The following is a 15,233-nucleotide window of genomic DNA, read 5'->3' on the forward strand; positions in this document are numbered from 1 at the left end:
TCATAGTTATCATAATGGGCAACAGAGACAAAACAGTGTCCATAACAACTGACCCATAATGGCCAGCACAGGCAAAGTGAATCTTTTTTTAAAATATTTTTTATTTATTTTTGTTTAATGTCCATTGGTGTTTACCTACATGTATGTCTGTGAAGGGGTGTTGGGTCCCCTGGAGCTGGAGTTACAGACAGTTGTGAGCTGCCATGTGGGTGCTGGGAATTGAACCTGGGTCCTCTGGAAGAGCAGCCAGTGCTCTTAACCACTGAGCCATCTCTCCAGGCCCGCAGAGTGAATCTTAAGGGGGCATCACTCACAGAACCTTGGTACTGGCTAATCCATCATGGTGTTTCCCGGCATGAAAGATAAGAAGCCTACTTCAGTGTTTGGGCTATAGAAGTGGAAAAGTTTTCAAACAAGTGAAAGAAAGGCTCCATTGGACTGTGGCAAAAGGGGATCAGCCCATGAACCAGTTTCCAGATGAGCAGTTTGCTGACCCAGATCCCCTTGAATGAAGGGATGGCCAGGTTTCCTTGAAGAAGGACCTTGATAAAACACCTGAAAGTTTTACTGTTAGTCTTTCTCCAGTCCTTCCAGGTGGGACCCACAACCCTTTACTCTATGTGTACACTGCAGGAAAGGTAATAATCAGAATTTCTGGGGTTTATTGGATACTGATTTTGAATTAATGCTGATTCTGGGAGATCTCAAGAAATACTGTTGCCCTCCAGTTAAAGTAGGACTTAGGGAGGTCAGGTGATAAATGGAGTGAAGGTCCAGTGGGTCCTCAGACTTATCATGTGGTCATTTCTCTAGTCCCAGACTGTATGACTGGGATAGGTATACTTAGAAGTCGACAGAATTCTCACATATTAGTAGGTGTCCTAGAGACTGTTATGATATTTTGGCAAAGAATGTTGCTGCTTTTTGCCCTTGTCCAAAGAATCTGCCTGAGGTCAAATCAAACAGTTCTGGATTAATGGTGTTGGCCGAGGAGAAAAGCAGCTGCAGAAAGGATAATGGAGCTAAGTCCAGTGCTCAAGGAGACAAAAAGTTTAAAGAAAGGCCTGATGCTAAGTGGAATAAAGGGAGTGGTGACCCCAGGGCAAGACCCCACCTAGCTAGACTTCTCATTTGTGAAAAAGAATTGAAGGAAAGTATTAGCAGCGAAGAGAACTATCAACCACAGGAAGCCGATGCAAATGTAAGTGAACAAAAGGGCCAAGTTCCAGCTCCATCAAGCCGAGGAACTTGGCAGCTTCGGCCACGTGGTTTTGGCTTTAGAGTCACGGATACAAGAAAGGGGTTGTGGAATCTCCCTCCATGGCGGAGGAAAGCTGCTGAGGTCAAAGCTGCTGAGGAAAGCCTGGAGGCCCAGAGAGGACACTGAAGCTGGGAAGGTAAAGCCTAGATTGCCTTGGTGATCCCGAGATGTTGGAGATGCCAGAGTTGTGGGATACCTGGTCAAGATGAGCTGCAGACCGGGTGTGGAACCAACCCAAGAGAGAGAAGGGTGTTGCAGTCAATAAAGTAAAGAGTGCAGAATTTGCTCCCTTTTAGAATGGTGATGTATATTCTGTGCCTTTGTATATTGGAAGTATGTGATCTTTTTTAATTTTGATTTTACAGGGGGTTACAGTTAAAATGTTACCATGAGTCTCAGAAGGACTTTGAACTTTTTTTTTTGAGACAGGGTTTCTCTGTGAAGCCCTGGCTGTCCTGGATCTCACTCTATAGGCCAGGCTGGCCTCGAACTCAGGGATCCACCTGCCTCTGCCCCCTGAGTGCTGGAAATAAAGGTGTGCACCACCACCACCTGGCACACTTTGAACTTTTAAACAGTGTTGAAACTGTGATAGACTATGAGGACTTTTGAAGCTAGACTGAATGCATTTGAATGAATACACGCCTAAGGGGCGCAGGGAGTAGAATGTGGTGGTTTGAATAAGAATGGCTCCCAATAGGCTCATATATTCCTCCATATATATATAACCAGCGAAACTCTGATAGGATTAGAGGGATTAGGAGGCATGTCCTCTTTGAAGAAGTGTGTCACTGGGGGTAGTTGTTAAGGTTTGAAAAGCTCATGTCTCTTTTTCTCTCTGGGCTTGTAGATCAGTAGCTCTCAGCTACTGCTCTAGCGCCATGCATGCCACCACATTCCCCACCATAATAAGCATGAACTAAACCTCTGAAACTGTAAGCCCCCAAATAAATGCTTTCTTTCATAAGAGTTGCCTTGGTAATGGTGTCTCTTCACAAAAATAGAACTAAGACAGCTACCAAGGGAACTAATAATAATCCAAGACAATTTGGCTACAGATCTACTCACTTTGATTACAATTTTTTTTGAAAGATTTATTTATTTATTATGTACCCAGAAGAGGGCGCCAGATCTCATTACAGATGGTTGTGAGCCACCATGTGGGTACTGGGAATTGAACCCAGGACCTCTGGAAGAGCAGTCAGTGCTCTTAACCTCTGAGCCATCTCTCCAGTCCCTGATTACAAAATTCTCAGTCAACCAATCATTCAATTAGGTAATTGATCAGTCTACAAGAGGTTTCCACATATGTGTAGCCTTTTTTCTGGTAACTTCAATTCACAGGTACGATAAGGGGCTTTAGAGGAAGCCTCTTTTCTACACCACTGTTCCAAGCCGCCAAGTACACAATCTTTATTTGTGTTTTAGATTTGCGAGTTTATTATGGAACATTACTGCAAATCTGCTTGCCATTGTATTTATGATAAAAATCTGAATTCTCTTACACTTATCATTTTGTGAATATGTGTGTGGATGTGGAGGTTAGGAGACAACTTTTGGGAGTCTGTTTTCTCCTTTCTCCATCTGGGCTCTGGGAATCAAACTCAGGCTGCCAGACTTGGTGGCAAGCGCCCCCACTCACTGTGAGCCGTCACACTGGCCCCAAATCCAAATGCTGTATCATGGATCACAAGAACTTATCCTACCTCTCCGTTATGTGGAAACTTATACAAGAACTTACGTGTGAAGTGAACAGTGGTAGAACTGAGTAGTGGCTGATAACAAGGAGAAAATAAGGGCCTTGTCCCCCTCAAGAATGATCAGAGTCTGAATTCTAGCTGCCTTGGGCGATAACCATCACTGACGTTAATGCTGTTGAGAAACAGCCATTCCAAGCGCTGGGGTTCCACCACACCAGGTCTTCACTGTATGTCAGCCATTGGATTTTCACTTCGTATATGAAAAACAGCAGCAAAGACCAGAAATCAGGACTGAAGAGATCAGGGAAGGACAGCAGAGGGAACAGAGTTAGGACCGGTTCTTTTTTTTTTTTTTTTTTTTTTTTCTCGAGACAGGGTTTCTCTGTGTAGCTTTGCGCCTTTCCTGGAACTCACTTGGTAGCCCAGGCTGGCCTCGAACTCACAGAGATCCTCCTGGCTCTGCCTCCCGAGTGCTGGGATTAAAGGCGTGCGCCACCACCGCCCGGCAGGAGCGGGTTCTTAACTGTATGAAACGGAGATGAACAAGCCTCCCCTGCTCCCAACAAGCAAGCATTTCACTTCCAACTTCTCCCCAGATCTTGCTCTGATGAACTCAAGAAGCAAATTTGCTACTGACCTAAAAGTTATGAGAATTTGCTTAATGAGATACAGTGAAATTGCTAAAGAAGTTATCTGACTCCACCTTTCCATATGAGAAGTAAAAAAATCAGTATTTAGAAATGTTGATATGTAATATTGCTTTTTCTAAATGATAGATTTTTCCCACTTTTTTGTAGTATTATATTTTTATTTATTTTATTTTATTTTTATTTATTTATTTTATTTTATTTTACAATACCATTCAGTTCTACATATAAGCCACGGTTTCCCCTATTCTCCCCCCTCCCACCCCCTCCCCTTACCCCCAGCCCACCCCCCATTCCCACCTCCTCCAGGGCAAATCCTCCCTCGAGGACTGCGATCAACCTGGTAGACTCAGTCCAGGCAGGTCCAGTCCCTTCCTCCCAGCCTGAGCCAAGTGTCCCTGCATAAGCTCCAGGTTTCAAACAGCCAACTCATGCAATGAGCACAGGACTTGATCCCACTGTCTAGTTGCCTCCCAAACAGATCAAGCCAATCAACTGTCTCACCTATTCAGATGACCTGATCCAGCTGGAGGCCCCTCAGCCTTTGGTTCATAGTTCATGTGTTCCATTCATTTGGCTATTTTTTTCAATAATTGAGTAAAACCAAAATTTATTATAAGCCACAGTCGTCCTAGGGACCTCCATGCTATATATATAGCCTCCATGGTTCTATGGGTTGTGGTCTGATTGTTCTTTATTTTGTATCTAGAATCCACTTATGAGTGAGTACATACCATGACTGTCTTTCTGGGTTTGGGTTACCTCACTCAGGATGATTTTTTCTAGTTCCATCCATTTGCCTGCAAATTTTATGCTTTCATTGTTTTTCTCTGCTGAGTAGTACTCCATTGTGTATATGTACCACATTTTTTTCATCCATTCTTCCGTTGATGGGCATCTAGGTTGTTTCCAGGTTCTGGCTATTACAAATAGTGCTGCTATGAACATAGCTGAGCATGTATCTTTATGGTATGAATCAGCATTCCTTGGGTATATGCCCAAGAGTGGGATGGCTGGGTCTTGAGGTAGTTCGAGTCCTAATTTTCTGAGAAACCGCCATACTGATTTCCACAGTGGTTGTATAAGTTTACATTCCCACCAACAGTGAAGGAGTGTTCCCTTTGCTCCACATCCTCTCCAACATTGACTGTCATTGGTGTTTTTGATCGTAGCCATTCTGACAGGTGTAAGGTGGTATCTCAGAGTTGTTTTGATTTGCATTTCTCTGATGATTAAGTATGTTGAGCATTTCTTTAAATGTCTTTCAGTCATTTGTGATTCTTGTTTTGTGAATTCTCTGTTTAGCTCTTTAGCCCATTTTTTAATTGGACTGCTCAGTATTTTGATGTCTAGTTTCTTGAGTTCTTTATATACTGTGGAAATCAATCCTCTGTCAGATGTGGGGTTGGTGAAGATCTTTTCCCATTCTGTTGGCTGTCTTTTTGTCTTATTGACTGTGTCTTTTGCCCTGCAAAAGCTTCTCAATTTTGAGAGGTTCCCCCCCCCCTTTTTTTTTAGCAGATTCTGTCCACTATCTTTTAAGCCTTGGGTCTAAAATTCTTTGGGGGTGGGGTGGGAAGGATGATGACATATAAACAACTTCTAACTCTCCTCCTAAGGTCCTGGCACAAACTCACAAACTGGGGTACCCTTCCACCAAAGTTCACTCTGGGGAAACAATGAGTCTATTGGGTTTCCTCACAGCATAGCTGGTGGTTATTCACAGCGATGTGGACCTCTTCCCCCAACAGGATGTACCTGGAAATCCTTTTCCCAGCCAAGGTGGGGCTTCCCAGGCCTAGATACCCTAGCTCCTCCCTCAGTTCACGTGCAAGTAAGGCTTAGTTGCTCACAGCAGGTGGAAGGGAGGGACTGGAAACACTGGTGAGGGTCTCATGACCCTCCCCACCCTTCCATGAGGGGATGTAAACAGCTAACAAGCCAATCAGGGCTAACCCTTTTGCAAGGGGGAGCCACTGAACTCCCCAAGATAGTGGTTGCAGTGTGGATCAGGAGGATAATGATTCATGACTGCCTTTTAATAGTTGCTTCCTTTGTACAGCATCTAGTTAATCATTAAGAAATCATTAACACCAAGAAATCTCTGTTCCTAACAAATGACTAACAAATACACTGTGATCCTAAGATATGAGAAATTGTTACCACGCTGCTAAGAGGAAAAAAAATATCAAGGATATGATTGTCTTTAGAGGTAACACCTCCCACAAACAAACAAACAAACAAACAAAAACTTCAAACCAAACTAAACAAAGACAAACAAACCAACAGAAACCAAAACAAACAACAAACAAACAAACAAACAAAACCAAACAGCCGGGCAGTGGTGACGCATACCTTTAATCCCAGCACTTGGGAGGCAGAGGCCGGTGGATCTCTGTGAGTTCGAGGCCAGCCTGGAAAGGCACAAAGCTACACAGAGAAACCCTGACTCGAAAAACCAAAAAAAAAAAAAAAAAAAAAAAAAAAAGACAAAAAACCAACCAAACAAAAATAATAAAAAGTACCTACCACCACCACCACCACCAAAATCAACTAGTAGAACAAAATGGACTAGCGCCAAGTGTGGTGGCTTACACTGTAATCCCAGCATTCCAGAGGCGAGGGCAGATGGCATGACTCAGTTCCAAAGAACGAAGCACAACAATTAAAACCCAAACAAAGCAAAACAACACAAAACTCTTGAATTATGTATCCTTGATACACAAATCCTTTAAAGATTTATTATTATTATTATTATTATTATTATTATTATTATTATTATTTTTAAGAGAGAGTCTCACTATGTAGCCCTGGCTGTCCTGGAACTCACTCTGTAGACCAGACTGGCCTGGAACTCATAGAGATCCACCTGCTTCTGCCTCCCGAATGCTGGGATTAAAGGTGAGCACTATTATGATGAGAGATTGATTTTATTTTAAAATTATGTGGTGTGTGTGTGTATTCATATGTGCATATGAGTTTAGGGGTCCTTGGAGGCCAGATGATCCCCTGGAGCTGGAGCTGCAGGTGAATGTGAGCTAGCCTATGTGGGTGTTGGGAACCAAACTTGGGCCCTTCCAAGAGCAATATTTGATCTTCATCAATGACCCATCATTTCATGGAATATTTTTAAAATTTATTTATTTATTTATTTATTTATTTATTTATTTATTTATTTATTTATTTATTTATTATTTTATATGCATTGGTGTATTGCCAACATGTGTGTCTGTATGAAGGTGTCAGATCCCCTGGAGCTGGAGTTACAGACAATTTGGTGAGCTGGGAATTGAACCCGGGTACTCTGTGAGAGCAGCCAGTGCTCTTAACCACTGAGCCATCTCTCCAGCCCCTTCATGGAATATTTTTATACAGCCTTATAAATTAAGATCCAATTGTGATTAGACAGTATTTTTTTTTTTGTCTTTGCTTTTGTTTTTGAGACAGAGTCTCAGTGTGTAGCTCTGGTCATCCTGGAACTCACTACGTAGACAGTATTTGATACAAACAAATGCCATGTTTGGTATCTTGTAGATTAGCAAGTGGTGGCATGTGAAGGTGCCTGGAGTCACAAATACATTGAGCATAGCTCATTTACACTTAAGAACTTTCTCTAAGTTGCAAGCACTATCCCAAATCCCCTAACGATCTTTAGAAACTGTAAAATCCCTGTACACACAGGTGGGGAGACTCTTTGCTCAGCCCCTCAGGTCATCAGCGTATAGCCTCAGGCATAGGTTTCATTACAGCCTATTATTATCATAGCTTGCTAAGCCACACATGCAAATGACTGTCATTAATCCATCTACATCTTCACTGTACGGGTTTCTGAGGAGCCTCCGCCCTGACACTGTGTTTCAGGGCCAAGTGTCTGCGGCACTACTGATTATGGCCTCTGACAGACTTAGCATCCCGGTCCATGCTCAGTGCCCATTCGAAACTGACGCAGATCAAGCACACAGCTAATGAATTTAACAGCCTCATTAGGTAACTCTGCCTATCCTCACTACTTCAGAGAAATGCTCTGGGCATTTGGAAACAGGCATTAATGGAGCATGCCTTCTTGCATTTGCCTCACTCCTGCCCGGGTGCCTTCCTGCGAACAGCTTGGCGCTCTGTGCCATCTCCTACCCATCCACCACTTGTCAGGTCGCATCTTCGTGCAGGGCACTCTACCCATCGGCTGAAGGAAGCAGTCATTTTAAATGGTCCCAAATAGTCCTTTATGGCCCATTATTTATTTACTTGATCTTGAAGTCACACAAAATTATATAGACTGAGATCTGAGGCTCCCTCCTGTCTCTCACTCTGGCCTGGGCTTTCCTCCCGTGAGTTTAGCTGGAGACTTCTCGGCTGTGAGCTGCATTTACAATCACTCGCTGGCAGCCAGTCTTCATTTGGTTTAGGTGTGTCCGGCCCAGATCTGCAGGGAAGAGCCGCTTCCAGCATTACCTCTTTCCGTGTCTCCTCCTCTGTTAGACTGTTGGCAGCATCCCGTGCGATGTCTGGTTCTTAATCCTCGGGGCTGGTTCGGTGTACAAGGAACTCTGTAAATTTCGGCAATTTAAAAAAAAAAATTTCCAAATCTCTGTGACAGGATATGCCTCCCCATAGAATGTTTTGATAAAGACATCATATCTACCAAAGGTTTCTCACTTGTGTGTTTTCTGCAAATATTATGTTTGAGTTGTATCAGCATGAATTATTGTCCAATTTTTTTTATTTCATAATCCTGTCCGGATTTTTTTTTTATTTCATAATCCACACACTGCTATAAACTGGAGAGAGTGTGAGGATATGTGTATGAATGAAAGCAGGAGGAAGCATGGTTTTTTTCTTTTTATTAAGTTGTTATGAGCAGAAAAGAAGACACTAAATCAACAAATTATTCTCATACTTTTTCTTTTCTTCCTTTCTTTCCTTCTTTCCTTCCTTCTTTCCTTCCTTCCTTCCTTCCTTCCCTCCCTCCCTCCCTCCCTCCCTCCCTCCCTCCCTCCCTCCCTCCCTCCCTCCCTCCTTCCTTCCTTCCTTCCTTTCTTTCTTTCTTTTTGGTTTTTCAAGACAGGGTTTCTCTGTGTAGCCTTGGCTGTCCTGGATCTCGCTCTGTAGACCAGGCTGGCCTCGAACTCACAGAGATCCGCCTGGCTCTGCCTCCTGAGTGCTGGGATTAAAGGTGTGCGCCACCACTGCCTTGCAGCTTTTCCTTTTTGAGACCAAAGCTGTTCCCCCCCTCCCCCCAGGCTAGCCTATCGCATTCTTTGATCTAGTCTCAAATTTGTGATCCTCCTGCTTCAACCTCCTGAGTGCTGAGATTATAGACTCGTGCCACCATGCCTGGCTTTAAATTTATTTTTCTTCTTGCAGTGCTGAGGTTTGAACCCAGGGCCTCATGCATACTATCCAAGTCCTTTACCACCATGCCATATCTCCAGTCCTACTTTCCTAAGTTTTAATGAGAACATTAAACACACTCTCATAGCTGGCTGTAAGATTTAATATCAGCTGTCACAGTTGAGTGTATTTTCTGATGAAGATATTTTAATAACAGTCTCTTACCTATTTTAATGATCAAATTATAATGATTTTTCTCACAATCTTTATAATTGTTTAAAAAGTGTATGACACTTGAATCATGCTGGAAATAACAACTTCTCCCTGTCTTCCACTTAGAAATGTAATTTTGGGATCTCTTAAGATGATGTGATTGCTATAAAAATTTTCAAGTCTTTCTATACAACAATAAATAAGCATTTTGCAGACATTTTTTGCATTCCCATCTGTTGGAACACGATCCAAGAATGGATTTGTGCGAGGAGAACTTTGAATGCTTGTGAGAAAATCCCAAGAAAACAACACAAGAATCTTGTGACCTCAGTTTCTTCAAAACACAGAATCATTGTTGGAATGTGTTTTTGTACTCCTTCCAGGATAGGAGTGAGTTTACTTCAGATTACTCATTATTGCTTGCTGGTGTTATTTAATTAAATGTTTAAACTATCCTTTATGTGTCTCTATAGAAAACATGTTTTTGCCATGTGTGGCTTGTCCTTGTGATTGTATACATCTTGAACTCATGAGAATCTCTCTTAATCCTAGGAGTATAAGTTGTCTGATGCTCTGAATAAATGTTGCTGTTGCATGAGATTTCAGTCCATCTTATTTATCACTCCATTCTCCCAGGTTCAATTGCTTTTAGAACAGTGACATCAACAGATGATTTATGTGAGGAGCCCCCCTTATCAATGTGAATAAACCCCAGCACTCTTGGTGGATGCCTAAAGCCATGGATATGCTAAACTCCATATCTGTTCCAGAATCTCTGTAACTTTCTCTGACTACCTCCTTTTTATTTTCTTCCCCCTAAGACAGGGTTTCCCTGTGTAATAGCTCTGGCTGTTCTGGAACTCGATTTGTGAACCAGTCTGGCCTTGAACCCATAGGGATCCACCTGCCTCTGACTCCTGAGTGCTGGGATCCAAGGCATGCACTACCACCACCTGGCACTTTCTCTGACTTTTAGTAAATGGTTTGCTGTCGCTCATTCCAGTAGGTCCCTTGCTGAAGTTCTAGTATAGGTTCTGTGCTTCCTGGTGTAAAAATCTTGCCATTATTGGGACATGTTTTCTTTTCTTTTCTTCCATCCACAAACATAATGACAAGTGAGAACTTGTAAGCACTTGCCATACATGGTAGCTGAGATTTTTTTCAGCTTTAGTTGGAACAGTAAAATTAGCTCAGTTTTCCCCTCCTTGTTTACAATGTCCTGGATGAAAGACTCACTGCTTCTGTGGATCTTAGTAACCTAAGTATACTTTTGTTTTTCCTTCCCTAGGTCAAGAACTTACCTTTCCATTTAAAGGAAGTACTTTCTAGTGTCTTTTAGCACATCTGAATTGCCAGTGTTGGTATTTATTTATTTATTGATTGATTGATTAATTGATTGATTGGTTGATTTTTGCAGTGCTGGGGAATGAACTCACAGCCTTAAATTAAACACGCTAGAAAAGTGCTCTACCACTGAACTACATCCCCAGTTCACTAGTGTCGTTGCACTCTGGGGCCATTATCAAGCATAATGTTCCTTGAACCTAAACACTTTGATATCATGATCAGTTGATTTGATTACCAAAGACCGCAAGTGACTAATGGCTGGGAAGCATATTCAGCAGGGACACTTTCTAAAGGATGACTCATGTTATGAGCAAGGTAAAGAGGTGTTGTAGAATAATCTTTCTGAACACTGTGGAGATGTGTTGCTCTCATTGGCTTAATAAAGAGCTAAATGGCCAATAGCTAGGCAGGTAGAGGTTAGGTGGGACTTGAGGAGAGGGAGAGAGCATGGGGATAAAGATGAATGGAGTTGCCAGGAGACATGGAGAGTAACAGATGAATATGCCATGCTGAGAAAAGGTACTGAGCCATGTGGTACAATGTAAATAAGGAATATTGGTCAATTTAAGTTGTAAGAGTTAGTTAGTAACAAGCCTAAGCTATCAGCCAAGCATTTATAATTAATAACCAGTCTCTGTATGGTTATTTAGGAGCTGCTGGTGGGACAGAAAACTACACCAACAGAGAGGGATGGGATTTCCTCACATGACTCAGAAGAGTGCATAATTTTAGAAATCTCTATGTAATATTTTCAGATGGTAGTTGGCCACGGATAACTGAACTACAAAAATAACCAACATGGCTGATGGAAGCAGTGGATGGGTATTATATCTAACTATGTGCTGACAGATGTATAAGCTGCTGTCTTTCAAGTGCTTGCCTGGGACCTCATTCAATCTCCCCCAATAGGATGTTCTTGGAGCTGCTGGAGTTACATAACACATCCTGAAGTCTCATTCCCATCATTGATGCTAGGATTAGAGGCTGGGCTCCTGGGCTCCTGGGTGTAGGTAAACACTGGGCAGCCTGGAGCTACAATCTTTGTTATTGCATGTATTAGATATATGGATATTCACTGGTACTGGCGTGTTCTATGTGTCCTCCCCACAAAAGACAAGCATATTCTTTCAAATGTAGATTTATTTTCAGATAATATAGAGAGCTGGCTCCCAAGGTAACTACCCAGGTAGCAGACCACTTTTGTTTTATTTTATGCTTTGGCTATTCTTAGTGGTTGTGGAGCAGCACCAAGTGCCAGCAAGGTATAGTTTGCTTGTACCTCTGAGACGCCTCACATTCTTCTCAAACTCAGTACTGCCTTGGTCCTCAGAGAGGCTGCATAGGGTGGGAGGCATTCAGCTTGGGGACGAGACTAGCTGCACCGCATGCCAAGGAGAGTCATTTGCTGTATGATTGACACCCTGGTTTGTAAGCTGTGCTATGGAGAGATCTCTGTTTTACGTTTTCTGTGCCATGTATATGACTGGTTAGCAAACTCTAAGAGCTAGTTGAGTTTAACCGTGATAACAAGAAGCTTTTGTACCTATTGGAAGGTTCTATAACAGAGAATCTCAGCCAGAGCCCACAGTGGGCTGAGAGTGTCTACACAGCACTTGACCAGGTGAATTGTGAATGCTGACTACCATTTTTCCGAGTGGAGACCAGGCCAGCCCCAGGGTAAAAGGGTCCAGTAGATGCTGCTCCTTGAGTGAAAGAAGAAAGAACAGATTGAAAATAGAAACATCAACTTCCTGGTCCTTGCTAGTAGAAATTGTTCTTCACTCGTAGATAAACATTTTTTTTTCTGTTCTGTCATTTGTCTTGTGTTCTCCTTTTTCTTTTGTTTTCCTCTCTCCCTTTCCCTCTCCCCCCTCCTTGCTCCTTCTTTCACATGTTTGCTATGCAGTTCAGACTGGCTGGCTCTGAGCTCACTATGTAGCCGAGGCTGGGCTTGAACGCACTGTCCTGTCTCTGCCTCCTGGGTGATGCCATTATATGCATGTGCCATCATGTTTGGCTCACTGCTTTTGTTTTTCCTCCTTTTGCCACTGTGGAGCTGGAGACCTTGAACCTTGAAGGGTTGTGCATATTCTACAGTGCCTTCTTCTTAGTCATATCCTCAGCTCTCCCATTGATCCTGCATATGGATTGTTGTGAATCGCTTCTTTCTTGTGTGGTATTTGTACACTGTGTGAAGATGTATTGCTGTGATTGGTGTAATAAAAATCTGAATGGCCAATAGCTAGGCAGGAGGTGTAGGTGGGACTTCCTGGAAGAGAGAGAGAGAGAGAGAGAGAGAGAGAGAGGGAAAGGGAGAGGGAGAGAGGGAGAGAGAGAGAAACTGGGAGGAGGAAATCTAGGCGAGTGTATTTCAGCAGCAGACTTGGAGCAAATTGGATGTGCTGTACTAAGAAGAGGTAACCAAGCCATGTGGCAGAATGTAGATTGAAAACTATGGGTTAATTAAGTTATAAGAGCTAGTTGGGAAAAAGCCTAAGCTACGGTCAAGCTTTCATAATCAATAATAAGTCTCCTTGTCATTATTTGCAGGCTAGCCGCCCAAAGATAGTCAGAAAAGAAAGCTTGTTACACATTTTCGTCCTGTTTTCAGGGCCTCTTTCTCATTCTTCTCTTCAATGTTTAGCTTTCTTTTTGTTTTTCCTAAAATAACTCTCGACCTGGCGTCTTCTCCCAACTGCACTTCCATTCCCCCTTCTCCTTAATATCTTTGAATTACAATAACTTCAAGCCATGGCTCAGGCAGTTTGACTCGACTCTGCCTTAACTGCTTCAATAAAGTCTCATTAGAGTCCTGTAGAGAGTCATGGACTCAATCCCAGCTCACGTCCCAGGGTTCTGCACACAGTCAGTCAGCCAGGTCTTCCTGGAGAGATCAAAGCAGGGTGTTTGTCCCACCAGGGCCATAGTCTCTGTCTCTTTCCCTTGACTTTGGGCAGCTCTGTGATTTCTTTCACAAGTGCAAGTTTCTGCTCTTGGGCACAGGAGACTGCCTTCTAGTACCAGTCACTTGGAAAACTCAGTCACAGGGCCTCTAGCCATCATGTAAGAAATCTGACTATTGTCTTGTGAAATCGTGTGGAGAGCCCCTAAGACCTCATGCAGAGAAGGAGGGGTTCTTGGCAAGCAACCAGGCACGAGAGTCCGGAGCCGTTCAGTGGCTTGAGCTCAATGGCACAGTGCCTTTCACCAACACTGTGTGGAGGAGTTGTGCATCCTAAACCTGCCTTAGTTCCTGTGGTAGAATCAAGAGACAAAAGACCTTTGCTGTTTCCGTATCCTTATCTCCATGGCTCGCTTCTCTGATATAAAGTTTCCCAGTTGTAAATTAAAGTTTCTGTTTTCAATATCTCAGTCCCCTGGCTTCAAAAGTTTCATAGTAGTTTATTATATGATTCTTTGTTTGGTACGTATCTACCTTTTTATTTTTGTTGGACTATAAATTTATTAAAAGTAGGCTCATGCCCAGCTGATCTTAGAATTTCCTGAGGATCCACTATGGTTCTGTTATTGCCTTGGAAGCTATTGGACTGTGTGTGTAGCACACTGTGTATGCCACTTACCGGGCTAAGGTCCGCTTGTTTACCTATATTACTTCTTCTTCTTCTTCTTCTTCTTCTTCTTCTTCTTCTTCTTCTTCTTCTTCTTCTTCTTCTTCTTCTTCTTCTTCTTCTTCTTCTTCGACAGGATTTCTCTGTGTAACTGCTCTGGCTGTCCTGGAATTTGCTCTGTAGACCAGGCTGGCCCCCAACTCACAGAGATCCACCTGCCTCTGCCTCCTGAGTGCTGGGATTAAAGACATGCACCACCACCACCTGGCATTATTATTTTCTTAAAGTCATTTATTTTAAAAAAGATTACTGTTGTTTTAAATTTCATGTGTATGGATGTCTGTGTATTATGTGTAATGTCCAAGAAGGACAGAAGAAAGTATCATCCTATTCCCTAGGACTGGAGTCACAGATGGTTGTGAACACCATGTGGTGCTGGGAATCAAACCTGTGTCCTCTGGAAGACCTATACTTATCTATGCTTTTGAGACCAGGTCTTACTGCATAGCCTTGAACTCTTGATTATCTTCCTCATGCTGGGATTACATGCATGAAGCACCATCTCCAGCATGGCTCATATTCTTGAGTTTCTATCTCTTACTCTGTGAGCATCAAAGGTTAGTTGTATACATTTTTGAGCTTGGAAACTGCACATGGAAAGCTTAGATGCATTCCATGCTTTGAAGAACACATTTAATCATTGTTAGCAACTGTAAGTCTTTAATTTAGATAATTTAGTGCCAATGGAGCTAAACACTATTGTGAGTTAGCAAACAGCCTAACCAAGGGGTTTCAGACAGTGGATGTGTCTGCTCCCTCTGCTGAACCTTAAGACACCCTGTGATGTCCCACCGTGGTCTGTCTGAGGAGGTGGAGTAGTTTTCCATCTATGCTCAAAGGCTGTTAACTTTTTTTTTTTTTTAAAGAAAGACAAGGTCTCACTATGTAGCCCTCACTGGCCTCAAACTTGTCATGCAGACCAGACTGGCCTTGAATTCACAAGAGATCTACATGTCTCTGCCTCCCAAGTATTGGGACTAAGGGTGTTCACCACCATGCCTCACATATCTATTTTTTTATTAGACAGAGAATTCTGAGATCATATTATGTAATCATGTATATTGTATGTATCGACTAGTATTTCAGGCCATGTCAGAAATATAGA

Source organism: Peromyscus maniculatus, chromosome 11 (assembly GCF_049852395.1).
Source record: "Peromyscus maniculatus bairdii isolate BWxNUB_F1_BW_parent chromosome 11, HU_Pman_BW_mat_3.1, whole genome shotgun sequence".
Lineage (NCBI taxonomy): Eukaryota > Metazoa > Chordata > Mammalia > Rodentia > Cricetidae > Peromyscus > Peromyscus maniculatus.